The sequence below is a fragment of the Gigantopelta aegis genome, chromosome 11 (genome assembly GCF_016097555.1).
Source record: "Gigantopelta aegis isolate Gae_Host chromosome 11, Gae_host_genome, whole genome shotgun sequence".
Lineage (NCBI taxonomy): Eukaryota > Metazoa > Mollusca > Gastropoda > Neomphalida > Peltospiridae > Gigantopelta > Gigantopelta aegis.
Genome location: NC_054709.1, coordinates 22,158,366 through 22,182,118, shown reverse-complemented (window position 1 = coordinate 22,182,118; position 23,753 = coordinate 22,158,366). Strand labels below are relative to the sequence as shown.

General features: G+C 37.9%; 1 protein-coding gene across 1 annotated transcript in view; it reads left to right on the top strand.

The window, feature by feature from the left end:
* LOC121385628 (PTB domain-containing engulfment adapter protein 1-like) overlaps positions 1 to 23,753 on the top strand; it is a 110,985-nt gene that overhangs the window by 723 nt on the left and 86,509 nt on the right. The window lies entirely within an intron of this gene.

Here is a 23,753-nt window from a genome sequence, read left to right as displayed (position 1 = left end):
TTTCCTTTTTTGATGACTGGTTATGTTGGAAGGAATTGTCCCAATAGTGTTGCTAAGTTTATGAATGTTTAGAAGGGAACGTGTCAAACATTCACACAGTCGAGGTACCATTTAAATTTCATCGACAGTGTTGCTGCTGTAGAACAACGATTTGTTGGCGAGTTTATTATTAGAACTTTACTAATTTTCTGTGGCCATTGAGTGTCTTTATAAACAGTCCTGTAGGAACCATATCTGGAGTGGGGGGTGCAATCTCTAGTGGGGGGTTCGCAGCCTCTAGTGGGGGACACAATCTTTTGTGGGAGGTTTGCAGCTTCTAGTGGGAAGTGCAGCCTCTATAGTGGGGGACGCAAGTCTTTAGTGGGAGGGTTCACAACTTCTAGTGGGAGGTTCACAGCCTCTAGTGGAGGACGCAATCTCTAGTGGGAGGGTTCACAACTTCTAGTGGGGGGTTCACAGCCTCTAGTGGGAAGCACAATCTTTAGTGGGGGGTTTGCAGCCTCTAGTGGGGTGTACAAGTCATATTTTACATTTTATTTAGAGTAGGACTTAAACCATATATTTTCATCTACTGAGGCAGACACAGCCCCCCCCCCCCCCCCCCCAGTTTCTACAGGACAGATATTAGTGATGCAGGGCTCGAATTTAAGAATTTGTCGCCATGGCAATATTTCTAAAACATTGCCGTTGATGAAACGGCCCTCCTACATTAATTTTGAGCTTGCCTACGGCAGTTTTTTAAAAGTGACATTTGCTACAAATCAGCATGACTGAAAGATTATTTTACTGTATGTAGACATATTTTAAAAACACAAATGTCAAATACTAGCATATAATATACACTAGGTATATACAGTTTGCTATCGATGACAGTGGCGTAGGAAGGTGCCAAAAGGGGGGGGGGGGGGGTGGCGCACTTATATTTACACACTTTTACACTATTATAAAGCAAATATAAAGAAAATATCTGAAAAGTGGGGGGCACATACCCCCCCCCCCCCGCCCTCCCCCACTTTCTACGCCAGTGGATGAGGAGTTTTACAGACAGCATTAATTGTTAACCAGTGGCAAAAAAGTGCTGTTGGTGACGATCTTGATCTATGTCGATTTATATCTCAATGACAGTAATTGCTGTCGGTGCCGTCATTAATTTCAAGTCCTGCTGCTGATTTTTTTCATCAATGAATATACATGTATGTGTTTTTTCCAATAGAGTTTCACATTAATTTATTTATAAAAAGTGTACCATTACTTTGTATTTGTTTCACAATTTTATTGCTTTTTTTGTATATGTTTCTTCCATGTATTTGTGCTTTAAAGTATCCAAAAAATAGTTGTCTGAATAATCAAGCTAATTGTAAGAAAGCTGTGTGAGTCAGGGTGGGGCATGTGTGTGTGACTTCATTTTTTGGGTTCATCGAAATATGAACAAAAAAAGCCCACACCATTCGGTCAGATAGATACTCATGTACATAGGAAATTTATTTATTCTCTATGTGACCAATGTTAAATTTCCTGAAGTCTTGAGTTACAGATGTGAAGAAGAATATGAGAAGTTTCAGGTAACATGTTGATGGAGGTAATAGGAAAGAAATGTTTTATTTAACGATGCACTCAACACATTTTATTTACGGTTATATGGCGTCAGACATATGGTTAAGGACCACACAGATTTTAAGAGGAAACCCGCTGTCGCCACTTCATGGGCTACTCTTTCCGATTAGCAGCAAGAGATCTTTTATTTGTGCTTCCCACAGGCAGGATAGCACAAACCTTGGCCTTTGTTGAACCAGTTATGGATCACTGGTCGGTGCAAGTGATTTACACCTACCCATTGAGCCTTGCGGAGCACTCACTTAGGGTTTGGAGTCGGTATCTGCATTAAAAATCCCATGCCTTGACTGGGATTTGAACCCAGTACCTACCAGCCTGTTGACCGATGGCTTAACCACGACGCCACCAAGGCCAGTCTGGTGGTAATAGAGATATAGAAACATGCTGGGAGTGTAGAGGAGGCTTTCATTAGCAGTTCACTGTTTACTGGTTCAGGCCAGTCTGGTGGTGGTAGAGATATAGAAACATGCTGGGAGTGTAGAGGAGGCTTTCATTAGCAGTTCACTGTTTACTGGTTCAGGCCGGTCTGGTGGTAGTAGAGATATAGAAACATGCTGGGAATGTAGAGGAGGCTTTCATTAGCAGTTCACTGTTTACTGGTTCAGGCCGGTCTGGTGGTAGTAGAGATATAGAAACATGCTGGGAGTGTAGAGGCGGCTTTCATTAGCAGTTCACTGTTTACTGGTTCAGGCCGGTCTGGTGGTAGTAGAGATATAGAAACATGCTGGGAGTGTAGAGGAGGCTTTCATTAGCAGTTCACTGTTTACTGGTTCAGGCCAGTCTGGTGGTGGTGGTATTAGAGATATAGAAACATGCTGGGAGTGTAGAGGAGGCTTTCATTAGCAGTTCACTGTTTACTGGTTCAGGCCAGTCTGGTGGTAGTAGAGATATAGAAACATGCTGGGAGTGTAGAGGAGGCTTTCATTAGCAGTTCACTGTTTACTGGTTCAGGCCAGTCTGGTGGTGGTGGTATTAGAGATATAGAAACATGCTGGGAGTGTAGAGGAGGCTTTCATTAGCAGTTCACTGTTTACTGGTTCAGGCCAGTCTGGTGGTAGTAGAGATATAGAAACATGCTGGGAGTGTAGAGGAGGCTTTCATTAGCAGTTCACTGTTTACTGGTTCAGGCCAGTCTGGTGGTAGTAGAGATATAGAAACATGCTGGGAATGTAGAGGAGGCTTTCATTAGCAGTTCACTGTTTACTGGTTCAGGCCAGTCTGGTGGTAGTAGAGATATAGAAACATGCTGGGAATGTAGAGGAGGCTTTCATTAGCAGTTCACTGTTTACTGGTTCAGGCCAGTCTGGTGGTATTAGAGATATAGAAACATGCTGGGAATGTAGAGGAGGCTTTCATACTGTTAGCACACTGTTTACTGGTTCAGGCCGGTCTGGTGGTAGTAGAGATATAGAAACATGCTGGGAGTGTAGAGGAGGCTTTCATTAGCAGTTCACTGTTTACTGGTTCAGGCCGGTCTGGTGGTAGTAGAGATATAGAAACATGCTGGGAGTGTAGAGGAGGCTTTCATTAGCAGTTCACTGTTTACTGGTTCAGGCCGGTCTGGTGGTAGTAGAGATATAGAAACATGCTGGGAGTGTAGAGGAGGCTTTCATTAGCAGTTCACTGTTTACTGTTTCAGGGGCAGGACGCGTGTAGCCCAGTGGTAACGTGCTCGCTTGATGTGCAGTCGGTCCGGGATCGATTCCCATCGGTGTGGCCCATTGGTCTATTTCTTGTTCCAGCCAGTGTACCACGACTGGTATATCAAAGGCTGTGGTATGTACTATCCTGTCTGATGGATGGTGCATATAAAAGATGCTACTAATAGAAAAATATAGTGGGTTTCTTCTCTAAGATTACCAAATATTTGACATCCAATAGCCGATGATTAATAAATCAATGTGCTCTAGTGGTGTCATTAAACAAAACAAATTTTTAACTTTTACTGGTTCAGATGTTGAAAACTGTTGTCTGAATTTACAAAACTTGTGTTAATCTTACACCAATCCCTAATCTAGAGCTGAACAAATAGAAGAAAGGAGAAGTTTAATTAAAAAATAGAAGAAAGGAGAAGTTTAATTAACAAATAGAAGAAAGGAGAAGTTTAATTAAAAAATAGAAGAAAGGAGAAGTTTAATTAACAAATAGAAGAAAGGAGAAGTTTAATTAAAAAATAGCATGGGCATAGGAAGGTGCCAAAAAGTGGGGGACACACACACACACACACACACACATATATATATATAAATACATGTAAAAATATATAAATGTTACTTCCCCTGAACAGATAACTGGACTTGGTGAAGATAGTTTTTAATAGTGTTCTTTATTCTGCAGAATATTGGTATATAGTCAGTCAAACCCTATGAGCAAAAATGGCATTATTAAAATACATTCACAACTATACATAAAGTCTTACAACACCATATTAAAACGCATTAAAATATATATAAATACACTGTAGTCTAGTTATTATTTACAGATAATAGCAAATCTCTTAAACAAAATATATAACCATACACTGAGCAATATTTAACATCGTTAAAGTAAACATCGTATATATACATAATACACAATACCAAATTACCGTACGTTAAACATCGTATATATACATAATACACAATACCAAATTACCGTACATTAAACGACTGAACATTAATCAATCACCAGTAATCTTAAATCATTATTTACAGCAAACAATTACACATATGGTGATATATAGTTAATAAAATAAATGTAAGGTACACAAAACATTATCTTCATAGGTGATACGGTTTACCTAGACACTGAAATACCATTACCTTTAGCTGTGGGCTTTAGGGCGGTAACATGATCAAAACCATCAAAATGTCTACAAGAAACAAGTAACATAAAACTAATACATTTTTAATTTAATATACACACTATTAACATACATTTATGAAACAATAATGACTCATTTAATTATGGCTTGGCTATAGGAATATTCATTTGTTACAGAGTAAGTGCCACGCCCAAATTCTAATACTTACATTAATTTAGTTTATTCCTTCATCAAAGTAAATGTTAATTGAAGTAGTTATTTATTTAAACCTTATTTGTAATTTATAAACTGTACTTCATATGTTAGTAAAATAGTAAAGTGAATTAGAAAAGTAGAAATATAACTCACTAATTATCCCAGTATAGTTTAATGGCAGATCAAGAGTGTGTAGCCTGTGCAGATCGTGACATGTAAAGGAATGTCAGGTGAGTGACAGTGAATAGCCACCAACTGGGTCAAACACAGCTGGCCAGCCTATTGGTTGATCGGCACTGTCCCCAGTCAGAGGTCAGATGTTTAGACAGGTAAATGCATGTCCCTACAGCTCCTAGCCAAAGGTTTAGGTGCATATGTTTTGTGCATACTAAAATCATTAAAACAATAAAACCCACATGGTTACATAAAAACCATTGCTGCTGCTACAAAGTGGGGTCACATGCACCCCTCCCCCCCCCCCCCCCCCACACTTCCTATGCCAGTGAAAGAGGTGAAGTGAACATTTATCAGTTTATTTCAGAAAGTTTTGTCATTATCCACATTTGTTCACAAAGATTATAAATTATACACTGTCGAAATCGTAACAAGTAATATGTCGTTCTTATGTTAAGTAATAATAAGTCTTTTCTGGCATTACTGAAATTAATGTGGTCGGGAATTGATAATGCTTGACTGCATGGTCACTGCAAACAGTGCAACATTCAGACTACCAACTGCCAGCACAAAGTTGGACAACTTTCTGCTGTCACGACTTCAACGACTGTCCAGTTGCTAGTCTGAGCGCTCTTACAACTCGATATTGTGGTATAACCCATCGGTTGTTAATCTTAGTGCACCCATTTGTAGTTGGGGAAATTACAATGCAACCTTCGAGTTGGCCAACATTCTGCTGGCAGTTGGTAGTCTGTGCCCAGCATAAGATAACCAACTGTCGTACATGTATGTAAACTTATCCATCTATGGAAATACATATATAAGTGTATTATAACTGCTCTCTTGGTGATGTTACTGCTTAATCCCGTGACCTCCTGTGGTGCATCCTGTAAACACGTATCCCATGATGCTCAGCAGGCCTCATGTCATCTGTCAGCAGGATCTGGTGAGAGTTTGTAAATTAGCGGCATCTATGTCACACTAGTTTAAAGCAGCAATCTTTAAAACATTGTTTTTATTTCATTATTTACAATAAACCTTTTCCCCTGTACCATGCCAAACGGCCTGGGTGGCGCAGTGGTTAAGCCATCGGATTACATGCTGGTAGGTACAGAGTTCGCAGCCTGGTACCGGCTCCCACCCAGAGCGAGTTCTTAAGGGCTCAGTGGGTAGGTGTAAGACCACTACACCATCTTCTTCTAACTAACCATTAACCAACTAACAACTAACCCACTGTCCTGGACAGACAGCCCAGACAGCTGAGGTGTGTGTGCCCAGGACAGCATGCTTGAACCTTATTTGGATATAAGCACGAAAATAAGTTGAAATGAAATGAAATGTACCATGCCATTCTGTGATGACCTTTAGACAGTTGAGTCATATAAAATGTATAAAGTTACCAGGGGCAACAGAAACACGGAACACTTGCTCTAGTAAATATGGTGCAACCTTCTTCACAGCTCTTTACACTGTTTTTTTTACATAATGTAAAGTTGCTATTAAAATGTTTTAGTTTGATGACTACTAATTAAAGTTTGTTATGTTTAACTACACCACCAGAGCACATTGATTTATTAATCATCAGCTGTTGGATGTCAAACATTTAGTAATTTTGACATATAGTCTTAGAGAGGAAACCTGCTACATTTTTCTATTAGTAGCAAGGGATATTTTATATGCACCATCCCGCAGACAGGACATCACATACCATGGCTGATATGATATACCAGTCATGGTGCACAGGTTCAGGGCATAAAATTTGGCACGAACGATTTTGTCGTCTGTCGGTTATGCAAAACCAATATCGACATGAACGACGGATCGTTCGTGCAAATACTAACACTAAGCTCTCCGACCATTCCGTTCACAACCCCACAACCGCGCAGAATTATGCTAGACTGAAATGACAGCGAAACCAAACCACATGCTGTGTAGCCCAAGTTGCACGTGCAACCGCAGTTCGGAATTTATAATGCTTGGCAGACAACTATCTTTTGACAAACATATTTAAAAAACTAGATACATTAAAACTAAAACCTCCTGCTACACATGCATGTTGTATGGAGCAGTGCCAGGGTAGTTTATTTATTTATTTTATTTTACTAGGAAGCAAAATAATGTATTATGGCAGCCAGAGACTTGCCTAATACAATTTGTATTCCTAATATATATGATATAAACGATACTGAAACACATTTATTTTATAGGGGCAGGCTGGTTTTTGCCCTAATTAAATAAAAATGCCCGAATCTGAATTACAGCATATATTCATATTAGTATTACTGCCAAACAGCTATATAGGGTTGCAAACAAACATGGATTACAACTAATTTTGTAGGTTGTAGGTAGAATGATGCAAATACATGGTATAAAATGGTCTCATGTCAGCACATTTTGCCCAAATATCTCTATAATTTTTGCCCGAATTTGAGGATTTGTTCCAGCATTAGGGGGGTAGTAATCCACACACACCCCACCCACCCAATCCCAACCACTACCCTCTGTCTCATAGGCTTATGACATAAATTGTGTTTGTATTTTGTGTCAGCATTCGAGGTTGTAAGTTTGAGAAATCAAAATGTTGCTCTGTTTCATCTTTGGGGAGAAGGAGGGGTTCTGCAGAAAAACTAAACCAATCTATACTAAAACGCAAAAGAAACGCAGGTCCTGAAAATGCGAAAGAATTGCACTTTGTAAAGCAGTATCTTTGGTGGAATTGAACCTCAACTGTGTTAAAGGACATGGCACACACCCACACCGCAGTCCCACCTGCGTGTCAATTTCATTACCTGTGTGACGTCACGAATTCTCAAAACACGTTGTTTGCACGTGCTGGATCATCCGTATCATGAATCCAGTGCAAACACACTCATTGAAATGCTTATAAAGCCTACACACCTGGATTTAATCGCATAAATTCAATTTGAGTAGTGACAGACAACAGAATCACATTTTAAAAATGCCGCGACTGACGCAACTCCAGCGAGAGGGATGGCCATCGGGATGTTGCAAGCCGGACAGACCCGTACTGCTGTAGCCAGACATTGGGATGTCATGTTTCGACAATCGCACGCCTTTCTCAACGTCACCAAATCACTGGATCTGTGAACGATCGACCACGCACCGGCCGCCCGAGGGTGACAACCGCAGCCCTAGACCGGTACATCCGGGTGACCCACCTTAGGAATCGGATGCTGCCAGCAGCTAACACCGCTCACCAGGTGCGTGGTCCACGTGGTCCAGTGTCCGCCGATACCGTCCGACGCCGTCTGAGGGCAGCAGGACTCCGTAACCGCCGTCCTTATGTGGGACCAATATTGACCCCTCGGCACCGCCAACAACGTCAACAGTGGGCGCAACAACATCAAAGATGGCGACGTGGCCAGTGGCAACAAGTTCTGTTTACTGATGAGAGCCGTTACAATCTTTCCAACGCTGATGGCCGAATCCGAGTATGGCGACGTCGACATGAACGTTACTCCGACTGCTGCGTTCTGCAGGCCGACCGATGGGGCGGGGGTAGTGTGATGGTGTGGGGTGGGTTCTCATTCAACCACAGAACACAACTTCATGTGTTCAGACAACGCGTTAATGCCGCCGTGTACCAAAATGACGTCATCAACAATCACGTCGTTCCCTTCTTTGCCGCTCACCCACGTGTGCGCTTGCTGCAGCAAGACAATGCCAGGCCGCACACTGCCAGGGCAACACAGGCGTTGCTGGCTCAGCACAACATCCCAACGTTGCCGTGGCCAGCCTTATCACCGGACATGGCGCCTATCGAACACGTCTGGGATGAAATCGGACGTCGCCTTCAGGCTCGCGGACAACCTCAGAATATGCAGGCGCTGGAGGCAGCATTGGTCCATGAATGGAACTCACTCCCTCAGGCATTCTTTCAACGGCTTGTCAACTCAATGAGGAGACGTTGCACTGCCTGTTTGAATGCCCAGGGTGGTCACACGCGATACTGACTTTGACAATGCTACAGGTCGTCTCTTTCACATTTTTAACATGGACCCCCACCCTACTTTATGACATGAAACAATAGCCAAAAAGGAATTCAATCAAAAATTTCCAACACCAATGTGTGCCGAATTGGTGTAGCTCCAAAATAAATGTTGAAATCTTCATTTCGTTTTGTTTTTTTAATATTTTATATCCAATTTAATGAGAACCTGCGTTTCTTTTGCATTTTAGTATATTTGTTTTTACTTCAAAGTATTACAGTAGTCCCAGACAAGCATGAGTGTGGGATTGGTTGTCATTAGTTCTGACCTTCACACCCTCCAGGGATTGATTGATGGGTTGATTGGGAAGCCAGGAAGAGAATTAAAATGTACCACTATGTTATTAATCATTTTCTTCCATGTGTAACACAGTACATGTATTTCTATACACATGTGCTATATTCAGTATTTGTATTACAGTGTGTGATATTTGTGGTACAGTGTATGACATGTGTATAAATATGTATGACACTATTTACTCAGGTAGCATATGAAAGGAAAAGGTAATTTTAATGAATGGTTGGATGCATCTATAGGTGTTGAAAGTTGGGGAATAACATTTATAGTGGAGGGATGGTGGTCTTCCAGTTGAAAGGCAATCTATACATGGATATCCATTGTTTACTAATACTTGACACTTCATATGAATGTAGATTTTCCATCTTATTATAGTCTGTCTCCTACAACAACAAAAAATTGATAAATAATTTCAGGTTGGTTTGAAATAGAATAAAAACTAAAAGTGTTTTAGAAACAATAATTTTTTTTTGTGTGCACAATTTAGAAAACAATCAGCTCAGAAATAAATAACATGTAGTAAATTCTATAATATGAAAACAAGATGTTACCTGTCAGAAGGACTACATAACACTGTTTTAAAATGACCAGAGTTGATTATAAACATTCTAAATTGTTTTATATCAACATGGTTTTTTGTGTTGTTTTGTGTGTGTGTTTGTGTCCTTATTTTGATAAATCCCCCCCCCCCCCCCCCCACACACACACACACACACCCTCCAGCTACTCCAGTTTGGTCCTTGCCCCCAGTTACCGGTATTTTCTGAAGCTAATGGATGGATATGAATATCTGGGTTTAACTCAGGTTGAACAGTTTGAGAGAAAGATGGGGGGAGAGAGAGAGAGAGAGAGAGAGAGAGAGAGAGAGAGAGAGAGAGAGAGAGAGAGAGAGAGAGAGAGAGAGATAGATAGAGAACATTTAATTATATATATATATATATATATATATATATATATATATATATATATGCATGAATACTGTGTATTTCACCACAGTTAATTTCTCATGAAATCAAACATGTTGTAATACATTAATTAATTAATTCATGTATCTTCGAACAAGCTTTCCTCTGTTTAAGGAAATATTTCATTTGTCATCCTTTGCATCAGCATGCTGAAGATGTAAAAGTGTAAGTTTGACCAGACTCATAGTGATGTGTGTATTTCTAAGTGCTGTGTGCATGTGCTGGTCTATAACACCAGTGACAGAATGTAACACAAACCACTCAGGAAGCAGAATTCGGGCTGGTATCATTCTGTACAAAGATTTGAAATTTGATCTCAAGAAAACGTCAGCTTTCTCTGGGGTCATTTCATAAACAATGGTTAAAACAAACAGAGATGTTTTAAAGTCAGGGATGGACCAAGAAGCGTTGCTCGTTGACATAGATACCATCGATACACCTACAGACAGGTGAGCACTTTAAACTTTAACAGTCTTAACGACTTTCTGTCAGGAAATAATTGAGGGTACAGATCATAAGTAACTCTACTGGGTGATACTTTTAAAGTTTTTCTATACAAAATTTTAAAATATACTTTACCTTGATTTATGTATTGTATTATACTTTACCCCACATCTCCTTTACACTGTGGTTTTACATAATTATATAAATAATATTTTCATATACTTAACTTTAGTGACACCCAATAACTGATGTGGATTTTTGTGCTGGGGTGTCGTTAAACATTCATTCATTCATTCATTCATTCATTCATTCTACTAGGTGGATTTTTGGTTTTAAATCTTTTGAAACTGGACACTGCATTTCCTGTACTTTGACAAATGTTAAACAGCAGTTCTCTTAATGTAATCTTTTTAAACATAAAAATGTATCCATTAATTTCCAAGATTTTAGGCTTCGTAATTTCACTCTTCGTACCCTGTCAGAAACTCTTCTCAGAAATACTCATTTCATTTCAACTTATTTTCGTGCTTATATTCAATTAAACCGGCCTCGGTGGCGTCGTGGTTAGGCCATCGGTCTACAGGCTGGTAGGTACTGGGTTCGGATCATGGGTAGGTGTAAACCACTTGCACCGACCAGTGATCCATAACTGGTTCAACAAAGGCCATGGTTTGTGCTATCCTGCCTGTGGGAAGCGCAAATAAAAGATCCCTTGCTGCCTGTCATAAAAGAGTAGCCTATGTGGCGACAGCAGGTTTCCTCTAAAAAAAACAGTGTCAGAATGTCCAATAGCCGATGATAAGATAAAAAATCAATGTGCTCTAGTGGCGTCGTTAAATAAAACAAACTTTACATTATATTCAATTAAGGTTCAAGCATGCTGTTCTGGGCACACACCTCAGCTATCTGGGCCATCTGTCCAGGACAGTGTATTAGTTGTGAGTGGTTAGTGAAAGAGAAGAGGGTGTACTGGCCTTACACCTACCTACCCATTGAGCCCACAAGAACTCGCTATGGGTTGGAGCCGGTACCGGGCTGTGAACCCTGTACCTACCAGCCTGTAGTTCGATGGCTTAACTACTGCGCCACCAAGGCTGGTTGCATTTAGCAAGATGAATTTATATGACAGAAAGTTTAATATATTTTACACTCTATTTTTTTTAATAATAATTTTATATATATACAGTCAAACTTCGATAACTTGATCTTGAAGGGGACAAGGAAATAGATTGAGTTTCAGGAAGTTTGAGTTTTCGAAATTAATATATGAGTTCAAATTTGAAACAGGATGTAAATGATATGATGGATGTTGATGTTGATGTTGATGTATTCTGCAGATGTCAAAACATGGCGCAACGTAACAAACAAATAAAACACTGAATGCCGAATAGCACTCAGTACATTTGTTTTTCACAAAATTATGTGCGCGAAGAGTACCATCCCTTGCCGAATTGGACGGTATCGAGGCTATATAAAAATGGGGGGGGGGGGGGGGGGCATGATCAACAGTTGTCATGAGCGTCGTGAGTAGCTTCGTAGGAGCTGTGAATCTCTAGCGACTAACGTACATATTTCGTATAAGATCTTAAAATGGCTGCGAAAAACGGTCTACTTAAAGTTTACGTCGGAATGGTTTAAGACCAAAAGCAGTGAAACATTAACTTAGACGAAGTCTCTGGAGCCACCTGTCAAGGGTATTTTAACAACGCAAAATTAAAAGATTCATACAATAAAATTAACTTTAGTGGAATGTGTTTGCTACTTTTAACAGTTAGAATTATAGTTAAATATTCACGCAGATTTCCAGTGATGTTTAATTCTCCACATGTATCAGTATTTAAAATGTAATAAAATATGCCTCCCCTTCCCCCTAAAAACCCCAACAAAACCCCTAACTCACATAGACCTTTATCACAGCTCTATTTTCCCCTTATCGTTTCATTAAAAAAGACAGTCGTACAACTACTAATCAATGTTGCATGTCTATCCAAAAATTATTTATTTATGTATTTATTTATTTACTTATTTATTTATCTTATTTTATTTATTATTTTATTTTATTTTATTTTCACTATCATTTATATCAGATACATACAACTTCACTTGAAATAATATCTGATATTTACGAAGTTTTAAAACATATATGAGCCGTCACATGCGAAAACCTACAACTTAGCATGACATCAGAAACCGAGTAAACGCGGCTCAAAGTTTGACATCACATGTAAACACGGAAGTAAAAGTTGACATGCTGTTTGTGGGGTTTTTTGGAAAAATTAGAAGATGACATCTTCTTCTTTACATGAAGATCAGTTTGAAGTAAACATATGGTGCTTGGTTACTATTTTGTATTTTGTATCTGAGAACATTGGTCGAGATCTTTAGAGATACCATCTGTACTTTGATACACATTTACAAACATAGGGAGAAGTCCTATACATCGATATGGTATGCAAGTATAAAACGTTTTTATAACATACATGATTATACATAACATAAAGTTCAGCAACTTTTCCAGAAGTTATATACAATATTCATAAGTTAGACCAAACATCAAATTAGGATCATATTGGGTTGGATGGTTCTACCACTCGGTTAGGCTTACCTGTTATGTGGACTACAATCGACACCACTATTTCTACTCCTATTTATATTTATAATCTAAATACTGAAAACTAAACCATTTCCTACAAAAAAACTAATATAGATATATATATATATATATATAGATAGATAGATAGATAGATAGATAGATAGATAGATAGATAGATAGATAGATATAGATATATATATATAGATAGATAGATAGATAGATAGATAGATGAGTGTCAGGATTTTTGTATTGCCCGAGCGAGAGCGAGAGTAATACATGAATCCTGACATGAGTTTCGTAAAATCAGTACGACTCACACGCGAGTGTAATAATTTTTTTATTATCCATGTTATTATTGTTGTTTTCTTTATGAATAACAAGACCCAACTCAAAATGTTTCAGCCACAACTAGAAGGAGACGATGAAATGATGTCATATTTCAAATGCACAGTCTAAGCTAGGACTGGAGAAGCAACGCCATGCTATGACGTCGCTTCCCAAAATTACGTCATCACACTTGTTATTACACGTGTGCTTCGAATGATTATTATTAACCAGGTTATGTTGAACCATATGGATAATAAATATATATCTGTAACAATACTACATTTTTATTTATTTATTTTATCATCGTTTGCAAAACATTTACTGTCATCTGCACACACATTGTGGTACGGTAACAGAAACGTTTCATTTATATACCTTTATTATACGTCATAATGTCATTGCATAAGCTGGCCTAGAGATTAACATGCGGAGGTATAGTAGATCAATTCTCGAAAGGTTGTTTCTCCCACAACCAATTTTATTATTATTATTATTGCTGTGTGTGTGTGTGTGTGTGTGTGTGCGTGCATGCGTATGTGTGATAATAATTAAATTATTATAATATCTGTTCACTTTACTCACTTCACATCATTTGTATAGAAGGAGTTGGTTTTCTTTCCTACAGCTATAGATGTATATTTTAATTTTACAAGAGCCTATAGGTAGTACTATACCAAATAACTTCCGGCTGGGTCAAAGCTCGAGGTGCACCCAACTTTTGATAGAGAAGTGAACACCACAAGTCCTGTGATTGGTTATAAATGTGAGTGTGTTGATTGTAAAACATAATAGTTTCATCTGGATAAAATAAATGTGCAATTTTATTTCATCTAGTACCAATGTGTCAAGTAGCCTTGTGCTTGAAACATGTATGGGGTACCTGTAAAAAAAAGTACTCGAATTTTGTGCGAAACTAGGGTAGTCATAGACGCTACCCGTTATCTCAGAAACGAGCAGCTTGACCCCCATTTTTTTCTGATTCACTTTAAGTGTAAGGGGTGGTAGTATTTATATCTGTGGCATTTATGTCGGTTGATACATTGCAGGTAGGAGTTTTAGCCACATATGTTACTATTGTTCGTCTATGGGATTTGATTTGGTAGTATACACCCTATAGCACATATTCAGTGCATAATAAAAAATATTATGATTTTGTCATTTTATTTAATTAAACTATACTGGTTGATTAATTAGCCATCACTCGATCATGCAAGTTCACAATGACCTTGACCGTGACAATAATCTCTGTACATGGCTCTGAATGGAGTTTGAATCAAAGTTAGCACTGAAGAAAAGTTGGTTTTGGCCTATAATTCATACTGTAAAGATTTCAATAATTTCTTTTTACATGGTATTTGACTTGCCATATACAACTACTCTTAAATATGGTATTATATATAGGCAACCTGAACTAAGATTTTAATAGCAATTTATTTTTATATTAAAAACAGCATGTGCCAATAGTGGGTTAATGTCTTTAGTTTCCATTAACATTGTTAATTTTTTATGTATGAAATTCTGAAAACTCAAATTTGTAAAGAAGTTGATTTTTATTGTCATTTTAACATATTTATAGGGTGCTAAGTTATATTTTAGACAAATTTGTAGTTTTATGCAAAATTTAAAGTAAATTTGAACAAAAACTTTACCAAAAACATAATTAAATTTGTTGTCACTATTGTGTCTTCTGTTCTTATTTGTACATAACAATAAGGTTGTTAAACATATACTTAGATCTCCAGATAATTTTTGTTTCTTAATAATCACTTAGTTAGCTCTCATGAAAAGCATTTTGAGTTTATACTAGATTCAGAACCAATTTTTTCAGATTTGATTATCTGCCTTGGATTAAGTTGATAAATTTATTTTATTGTTAAAGCTGTATTACCTAATATTACTAGCTAAATAAAATGCTGGATTACAGATTGCAGGAATACATCTAATGTACATATTGTATTCATTCGGATTAGAAAATAATGCAAGAAAATAGATGTTCGGGTAATTTTGTCATTTAAAAATAGTTTTTTTCAGTAATTAATCAAAAATAAATATGTTAAAGCTGCATGATTATTCCAGATATCACACCTATTAAAACCTCCAACTACAGTAGGCTATAAATAAAATATAGTCAGGAATATTGGTGGCTGCCAATACTTTTGATGGTTCATTATGAAAATCAGCATGGCCGTTGGATTTGAAATTCCCACACCTGGTAACTTGAAGACACCCACACCCAGCATACAGGATTTCCTCTCAACACTAATGTACAGGACATTAATTCATTACTTCATACAGGTACAGTCATGTTTGTGTTTCCTTCCTCAGACAGTGTATTTTTTTAATACTGATATTTCTTTGATGTGCCTGTTAAGGTCTTCATAGTCTAGGGGTCAATCAAGTGCATGTGTTTTAATGGAATTCTTTAAAGGGGTAGAGGTACTCTGACTATCTTTGTTGTCTCTACATATATATACCCGAGTACACACACCCAACTGAAAGTAAATATCTTCAGGAGTTTTATTTTAAAACATTTTGTTGTTTAATATGACATATTGCATTTGTACAAAACTATATGCAATATATATGCTTTTTGAGGTGTACATTATATTAGGTTGCACTGTAGAAACAACAGTTTCAGTGAGGTTGTCAGTTTATGTCAGAATACACCAGATCCTGGTTGTCATAAAGACACATAGCTGGACACTTTTTGAAAAATGTATGTTATCAGTATAAGTAGTACTATACCAAATAACTTCCGGTTGGGTCAAAGCTCGAGGTGCACCCAACTTTTGATAGAGAAGTGAACACCACAAGTCCTGTGATTGGTTATAAATGTGAGTGTGTTGGTTGTAAAAAATAATAGTTTCATCTGGGTAAAATAAATGTGCAATTTTATTTCATCTAGTACCAATGTGTCAAGTAGCCTTGTGCTTGAAACATGTATGGGGTACCTGTAAAAAAAAGTACTCGAATTTTGTGCGAAACTAGGGTAGTCATAGACGCTACCCGTTATCTCAGAAACGAGCAGCTTGACCCCCATTTTTTTCTGATTCACTTTAAGTGTAAGGGGTGGTAGTATTTATATCCGTGGCGTTTATGTCGGTTGATACGTTGCAGGTAGGAGTTTTAGCCGCATATGTTACTATTGTCGTCTATGGGATTTGATTTGGTAGTATACGCCCTGAAGTAGACCTACTCTTTGAGGCACATTTTAGAATTCAAAATAGAGGACCAAGACTAAGAACAGTGGAAACGGAAGAAACAGTATCTGTATTAGATGATGAGCGGGACGTAGTCCAGTGGTAAAGTGCCCACCTGATGTGCGGAAGGTCTGGGATCGATCCCCGTCGGTGGAGCCATTGGGCTATTTCTCGTCCCATCCAGTGCAAGACGACTGGCATATCAAAGGCCGTGGTGTGTGCTATCCTGTTTGTGGGATGGTGCATATAAAACATTTGTTGCTACTAATAGAAAAATGTAGCGGGCTTCCTCTGTAAGACTATAGGTCAATATTACCAAATGTTTGACATCCAATAGCCGATGATTAATAAATCAATGTTCTCTAACTTTAACTTTAACTGTATTGGATAAAGATGATAAATACAGTCCAGTAGATGTTGACAATAATACATAGAATCAAACACTTATCTGATGATAACACCGGTGAGCAGAATGACACTGAACCTGATCCAATTAGCACAAGTTACAGAAAGGATGCAGTGGATTGTCTTTTAGAAAATAATCCGAAAATCAAATTTATGACCATATTTTGAAGTTGAAGGAAATGGAAAAAGAGCAGAAAGAAATGTAGGCCTACATAATATTCTCGCTGGATAAAAATTAAAGGAGGGCAAAAGCCCCCCTCTACCCCCCCCCCCCCCCCCAAAAAAGAAACCAGAAGAAAAAAGAAAAAAAAGGGGTGGGAAACATGGTTACCGTATAGGCTAGCCCGAGTACTTGGGCTGTGTTGGCCTATCGTTGGGTATTGGTCGACTTTGCAAAAAGACATACCCCTTGTTTTAATATTATTTTAATAAAGATTTCAAGATATCTAAAAAAATAAAGGTGATCCCCTAAATTGGGATAACATGTCTGTTCTTTTTATTTCTTCATCGAATGAATCGATCACACTGATATCGCCAGGAAATAAAACGTTTTGTTTTTGTAAAGGCAGTGTATGTATAATTTGGCGTCCCAAGAAAAATACTTTTAATGATGAACACTACCACTTCTGTTATTTTTATAACCGGTGATACCCCCAAAATGAAAAGTTTCTAATATTTTACAAAGAATTGCCGAATAAACAAATGACAGTAATTAAAAATCATCAGTTATGATCAACTACATCTGCAATCGAGAACAAAATATCAGACGAAAGTTAGTGAACACAAAAGACTGATTGACCGAGGCTGTTAAAATAGTGTTAAATTATGTTACGGTACCTATCGTAAGCTACTGAAGTTTTTCCACCGCGACTTGTTTTCTTTGATGTCGAGTGTGCCGACTGATCTAAAAAAAAATTTAGTGTGAAAAAAAGTGTCCAATATGAAATAGTGGAGCTGAGTTTTGTAAAATATAGTAGGATGTGGGAAAATAAAGAGGGATGGAGAAAAATAAAGGGGGCAGCAAAATATGGATTTTGCCCCCCCCCCCACTCCATTACAGATTGTGCCCCTCCCCTCCCCCAACTCCAGATAACGTTCCTACGGGCCTGATTCTAATGTTTTATAGTACCATAGCTCAAATTTCATATGTATCATTTAATTTTATTCCAAATACCGAACAAAATTTTTAATAACTTGGTGAAAAGAAATCCCGATAAGAATCCTGAATGTATTTATCTGTATAATGCTTTATAAATATTTAAATCATGTTAAATACAATAAATATCTGCATACATACACGCGCGCACACATTAATATTATTTCAGACCATATTCAATATTTATTGCGTACGAATCCGAACACAAGGTTTGTCAGGCGTTAACAACCAAATATTTTTTATTTCGTGATAACGTGATAAGCAATAATTCACAAATGTCTACATTTAGAGAGCCCAGACCACCTGAGTCAGCCGCGCTTCATCTGATTGACCTCATTAACAATTCGTTCGTCTTTAAAATACTATCGGCAACGACAGTTTGATCAATTCACACGCATTGAGTTTTAGAGGTGCACAATCTATTAAATCTTTATGGCAGGACCAAAGAATTAGGTCGAGAGATCGAGTTAATCAAGTGTTCGAAGTTTGAGTTTTCGAAGGCCGTTATTACTAGTTTGTGTAGCAATTCGGCCGGGACCTTCGCTTCAGGTCGAGAGATCGAAAGTTTCGAGAGATCGAAGGTGGAGTTATCGAAGTTTGACTGTACACATATATATATATACATATATATACACATATACATGTATATAAGTTGTACACTATATGAAAATCCCAAAATGGAAAACAATAAACACTCCATTGCTTCCACCACTGTTTGTGCCCAACATTTCAGCAGACAGTTTGTACCAATATTTTGTCAGAGTTGCTCAGAACAAAATGTGATGAAATCTGATTGTTCCAGCCAGTGCACGACTGGTATATCAAAGGCCGTGGTATGTGCTATCCTGTCTGTGGGATGGTGCATATAAAAGATCCTTTGCTTCTAATGGAAAAAATTTAGCAGGTTTTCTCTCTAAGACTATATGTCAAAATTACCAAAAATATTTGACATCCAATAGCCGATGATTAATAAATCAATGTGCTCTAGTGGTGTCATTAAACAAAACAAAGTTTAAACGTTATTTCTGCTATAGATGGTGTAAAGTTATAATTGACGCACATAGTCACCAGCTAGGGACTATTTGGTTCCACATAGCAATCTTAGCATTACTATCGTCGTAAATATCTACATGTATACCGTCATGACTAACTTTTTTCTACAATCCCCATCCTGTTCCACGACGTGGCGTAGCTTATTGTCGTCGTAAATTACTGTTAATATTTACCATTGATACAAGGCAGTTGTAATCCACTAACGTAGATAGCAAATAGCAGTTAGATGATGATTTGATAATTTTCTGAGAAGGATACAAAATCTTTGTGTAAAGATGGATCTAATATACATATAATACCTTTTATGAAATTTAGCTTTAGATGAAAATACATTCTAGGCCATACGACCTTCACATGAAAATATGGGAGTTAACTCTCATGTCTTGAGCATTGATCAATTATTACTTGGCAAATAAACTGACAAAGTTACCTTGTGGATGTCCTATACCATTGAATACATGCAAGATGGTAAAAAATGTCAAAAACCAATGTATTACTGAATTCATTCTTCTCAAAGAAGATTTTAATTGTGAAGGGGCACCTATGACTACCATAACGTTGCTTTGTGGAACGGCTGTAAAGTTTACGTGTGCCAGCCCTAAAAACTGGAGATACAGTGAAACCCCTCAAAACTGGACCCTCAGTAAACCAGAATTCCCTCAAAACTGGACCCTCAGTATACCAGAATTCCCTCAAAACCGGACCCTCAATAAACAGGAATTCCCTCAAAACTGGACGTTTTACACGGTCCCCTGATTTGCGCATCTTTTAACACTAAAATGTACCCCTCTAAACCGGAAACCCCTCTAAACTGCACCGGACGAAATTATCCAGTCCCATTGTGTTCTTTTAATGCATACGCAGAGCTAATTACATGTGCGCAAGCTCCAGTGTCACTGTCGTGCAGTTGACAAATACCAATTAAGAGATTAATTAAGAGCTTTGACGTTTAGATAACTGGAGGAAACACATGTACTCCCTTTATTCTGAGCTCGATTGTTACCAAGTTAGATTAACTTACGAATTTGATTGAGCTCCTTTTCATAGCCTACATGTACGTCTTACGATTACTGCAATGAACGGCAAAGCAACTAGGAATTTAATTACGTTTTTCCAATTGTTTGAACCCTTTTTTTTGTTGTTGTTTTGTTTTTTATCTTTGCAAATTTTTTTAACAAAATAAAGAGTAACCAAGAGTAAAATTGTTTGGCTTGGTTTGGTGGAAAATTTGTCAACAGTGTTTCATTTTAGTATTTACTTTGGACATGTCGGAACGTCCAGCGAAACGCCGCCATGTTGAATTATCACTTGATGATAAACTTAAAATAATTCGAAAGTTTGAAAGTGTACCTATTTGTTTTTTGGCAGTTTTATTAGTTACTATATCAGTAGAGAACACCAACCAACAAACAGTTTACCTCAATACTGAAACCTCTGTAAACCTGATACCCCTCAAAACCGAACTTTTTCCTTGGTCCCATGGCTGTCCGGTTTTGAGGGCTTTCACTGTATCTGTTTAATATAGGTACATGTACCTGTTTAATGAAGGTGCCTACTTAGTGGTGGTGCCTGTTTAATGGAGGTGCCTACTTAGTTGTTGTGCCTATTTAATGGAGGTGCCCACTTAGTTGTGGTGCATGTTTAATGGAGGTGCCCACTTAGTTGTGGTGCATGTTTAATGGAGGTGCCCACTTAGTTGTGGTGCATGTTTAATGGAGGTGGCTGTTTTATGGAGGTGCCTGCTTATGGAGGTGTCTACTTAGTGGAGGTGTCTGTTTAATGGAGGTGCCTACTTAGTGGTAGTGCCTGTTTAATGGAGGTGTCTACTTAGTGGAGGTGTCTGTTTAATGGAGGTGCCTACTTAGTGGTAGTGCCTGTTTAATGGAGGTTCCTACTTTCGGAGGTGCCTGTTTAATGGAGGTTCCTATTTAGTGGTGGTGCCTGTTTAATGGAGGTTCCTACTTTCGGAGGTGCCTGTTTAATGGAGGTTCCTATTTAGTGGTGGTGCCTGTTTAATGGAGGTGGCTGTTTCATGGAGGTGCCTGCTTATTGGTGGTGCCTAGTAAGTGGAGGTGTCTGTTTAATGGAGGTTCCTATTTAGTGGTGGTGCCTGTTTAATGGAGGTTCCTACTTTCGGAGGTGCCTGTTTAATGGAGGTTCCTATTTAGTGGTGGTGCCTGTTTAATGGAGGTGGCTGTTTCATGGAGGTGCCTGCTTATTGGTGGTGCCTAGTAAGTGGAGGTGTCTGTTTAATGGAGGTTCCTATTTAGTGGTGGTGCCTGTTTAATGGAGGTGCCTGTTTAATGGAGGTTCCTATTTAGTGGTGGTGCCTGTTTAATGGTGGTGCCTAGTAAGTGGAGGTGTCTGTTTAATGGAGGTGCCCACTTAGTGGTATTGCCTGTTTAATGGAGGTTGCAATCCAAACAGATCTGACATGTATTTTTCAAGCTGATGATATTTGATAGCATGTTATTTGTTTGCTTTACTGTTTTCATTTACTTTATCTTGAAACAGAATACATTGATATATGTTAGTGTACTGAAATTTGCATAATGCTCTGATAAACGAGTCATTTATTAGTGTTGCAGGCATACAGGACGTCTTACCAACTCTGAGGCAGGTTTGTTTTTATGTTTTCTGTTACTGTCAAATTCATTTGTGTGTGTATGTCTATTTATATGTGATATGTGTATGTGTATTTATACAGTGTGTGAGTGTGTGTATTTATGAGTGTGTATGTGTGTATTTATACAGTGTGTGTTTGTGTATTTATACACAGAGAAACTCTCAAAACCAGATCACCTGTAAACTGGAATTCCATCAAAATGGAAGTTTTTAAATACTTTAAATCAGGAAATATTAGTGAGTATAAATGTTTTGAGAATTTACTGAGGTCGTTTCATTAATGCTACGAGTCAGAATTACCACATGTTTGACATCCAATAGCCGATGATTAATTAATCAATGTGCTCTAGTGGTGTCGTTAAACAAAACAAACTTCTTTTTTTTCAAGTCAATAATATATCATGATGCTAAATTTAAAATGACTGTTCCAAATCAACTTAAACCAAAATTAAACAACAGTAAACAACAATAGTTAGCATGTAAGTTTCGACTAAATGTTGTTGTCCATAAGCTGCATTACATCAAACTTGATATAAAGTAGTATTTCATCTGATCCTACAACATGTAGTCAAGACCTTTTTTCATACTATAAAATTTACTACAAGTTATTTATTTCTGGCCGATTGATTTGTAAATTACACACAATAATAGTAAGTTTTTGTTATTTTCGAAACACTTTTACTTTTCTTCTTACGTGAAACCAAACTGAAATTATTTACAAATTTTTTTTTATAAAATGATTTGATGGACTATAAGTTGTTGGTTTTTTTAGTTTCTGATATGTTGACCTCACTAAAGTTTGTTGTTGCTAATATGTCACTTATTAGGATTTCGCTAATTTTTTAGATTTCCCATCTCAGTATATGACAGTACCTACCTCTCTAAACAATATACCCCTTAAAAGCAGACTTCTTTACTTAGTGCAGTGGGTGTCCAGTTTAGAGGGGTTCTGCAACATGCATGTATTTATCAGTATTTCACTGCTTGTAGGCCACAGTGCAGGGTTATCAGTGCTCATGAGCTTGGTTGTGGAGTTGGGGATATGACCCCTCCATTTTGACACCATGTTGTTAAACTTACAGAAATATAAAACGTTTCTGTTCAAGAATGTACTGTTCAGTTCAGAAGCTTAGCAAATTATCACCCCCCCCCCCACCCCCCCACCCCCAACTGTACTTCACCCACCCACCATATTGTTATAGTGACAGAAATATAAAACTTTTGTTCAAGAATGTACTGTGGTCAGTTCAGAAGCTTAGCAAATTATGAGACATGATGAGTGCTCACTTAGGTCAGTTTAGAATCGATCCCCATTGATGGGTCCATTGTGCTGTTTCTTATTCCATCCAGCACCGTGGTATGTGCTATCTTGTCTGGGATGGTGCATATAAAAGATCTCTTGCTACTAATGGAAAAATGTAGCGGGTTTCCTCTCTAATACTATATATCAAAATTATTAACTGTTTGACATCCAGTAGCCAATGATTAATAAATCAATGTGCTCTAGTGGTGTCATTAAACAAAACAACCTTTATACTTTTTTCTCTGCACTTTCTCAGGACATGACTAAGCAAGGCAGGTATCAGATAACTCTTGCTGGGCCACTGGATGAGCTGATGGTCTCACCTCCATGAAAGGTACCACCACAGTAGGAACATGTAATTACTGGGTCTGCAACAGGTCCTCATCAATCAACACAGGCTGATGTTGGTCACAAGGATATAGCCACTCATGTAGTCATTATCTTTCAAGCTGAACTACATCAAATAGAATTCCTTATGTGACAATGTTAACAGGCCATAGGATTTCAAATTTCATGGGAAACACCTTTTCGGTTCTGTGCCTTGTGATCACAGGAACCTGTAGGAAACTGTGTTTAGGTTCTGTTGAAT